At 37.1% G+C, this 2073-nt stretch overlaps 1 non-coding gene across 1 annotated transcript; it reads left to right on the top strand.

Moving 5' to 3' along the window:
* The first annotated feature begins 365 nt into the window (after nucleotides 1-365).
* LOC124898278 lies at nucleotides 366-477 on the top strand. The gene has a single exon (XR_007055253.1). It is a non-coding gene; the product is annotated as a small nucleolar RNA R71 (small nucleolar RNA).
* Nucleotides 478-2073: the final 1596 nt, after the last annotated feature.

Raw genomic sequence — 2073 nt, 5'->3', positions numbered from 1 at the left:
AACTTCTTTTATTCATCATCTTCTTCATAAGGCTTCGATGTTATGATATTTACCGCTTTTGCGGGTACTTCCATAACATGTTTCATTAGACGCTCAAGCTGGGTTATCATCTTAGCCATGTTCTCCTCCTTTTCCTCTTTTCTTTTTCTTTGCTCATTGGTCACCACAGAGGTAGTAGAAGGGTTTTAAGAGCATTGGCATCACGAGTGTGCCACCCCCAGTTTTGTTTGGATACTTTACCTATCAATCGAAAAGCCATAATATGATGTAATTTTACAATAGAGGCACCCGCCACACTATCCACAACTATCTTTTTCAATGGGTCAAGAGCTCTATAGAAAATCTCAAGGACCATTTTATCCGGGACCTCATGATTTGGGAATTAGGCTAGCTTTCCATTAAACTTCTCCCATGCTTCAAACAATGGTTCTCCATTTAAATGCTGAAATTTTACAATCTCATCCCGCTTTTGAAGCTACATTGATGGTGGGGAGTGTCTATCAAGGAACACCATGGTGAGCTCCTCCCAAGAGGTGATTGAGCTAGGTAGAAGTGATCGGATCCATAAAACCACCTCGCCTATAAGTAAAAATAAGAAGAGTCAAAGCTGGATGGATTCTTGTGTAATATGCGCTATGTTAAATGGCGCAAACCCTTCCACAAAGTTTTTCAATTGAACATTTGGGTCCTCATATGCTTGACCCCCATATAATCCTTTCATTTGTAACATATGTAGCATAACGCTAGTCACATGAAACACACCATTTCCGTTGGCTGGTGGGATATTGATAGCACTTGTTTGCCGTGCTTCATTCAAGTAGCCCTCATCTTTTAGTGGAACATCAAAGAGGCCAAAATTACTTACATTATCTCTCATTGCTATATTTATAATTCGATCACCTATAAAATAGTCAAAAGCAACAAATAAAGTAAATTACCCCACTCCGGGTATTCCCAAGTAAGAATAGCACCATACAAGTGAAATCTATATTTCACTCCCTAGCAACGACGCCATTTTGATGATGCTTAACTCACTCCCATATTTGAAGGGTGAGATGATCATTGTCAAGTAACCTAAGATAAATTAGGGTCAAATCTTGAGGAGTGAATGATATAGACTTCCAACCTATGGGTACTCACGTTACTATAAGTTTACCTGGAATGCTAATGGAAACAACATGTATAAGTAAATGGGGCGAATTTGTTGAAAATTCTTCACACAAACTTTAACCAATACGGAGTGAATGCTATCCTTGGTCTAAATTCAAAGTTTTTAGGAATCTTGGGATTATATGTCCTTAGAGGTAATGTATGTGGGATAATTTTGGTTTATCATGGGATTTGGTTGTTAAGTAATGGATAGGCTAGGTTGAATATCATTGAGGTCATTCTTTCGATCAAACCACAATGATTTCACCCATTGGCTCTTTCAAGCATCTAATAAGTATAGATTTTATGTAACCACCCAAAATCTCAACCAAGTATCCCTATTTCTAGGATGATGCTCTTGACATGATTTACACTTCCTAAACACTTGTTCTAAGATTGCAAAGGGTAGGAAATCACAAGCTTAGTTGTTCACCATTGGCTTGTCTCCCGATAACCCTCTTTCAAGGATGTTATAGGTTACCTATTATTCACCTAAGCCCCTCTTTATAGGATGAAAAAAAGTTTCTAGAGCCTGGAGCTTTCACCCATCAAACCCATTTTGAAATTTGGAGTTTTGACCCATCAAATCTATTTGGAAATTTGGCGTTTTCACCCGTCATATCCCAACTCATAAGCTCAGGAAATGGTGAAATTCATTCTTAAAAACTAAAATCCATACAAACACAACAATACCCCTATACAATTACATACTAATTCAACATAATCCCAAGACTATATTACTTAGCTACTCATGAAGAAAGTAAATAGAGATATACCATGTGGGTCAACCAAAGCATTCATTCATCAATATGAAACTAAGAAATTTGAGTCTCCAAAGTTGATTACATACTTTCCTTATTAAGGTTTCAAGCTTAGAATTCAAAACTATATTATGAGACAAGCAATACTCAAAGAATAATGGGT

This window comes from Capsicum annuum, chromosome 4, assembly GCF_002878395.1.
Source record: "Capsicum annuum cultivar UCD-10X-F1 chromosome 4, UCD10Xv1.1, whole genome shotgun sequence".
Classification (NCBI taxonomy): domain Eukaryota; kingdom Viridiplantae; phylum Streptophyta; class Magnoliopsida; order Solanales; family Solanaceae; genus Capsicum; species Capsicum annuum.
The sequence above is the reverse complement of the archived record's forward strand: the minus strand, read 5'-3'. Positions and strand labels throughout refer to the sequence as shown.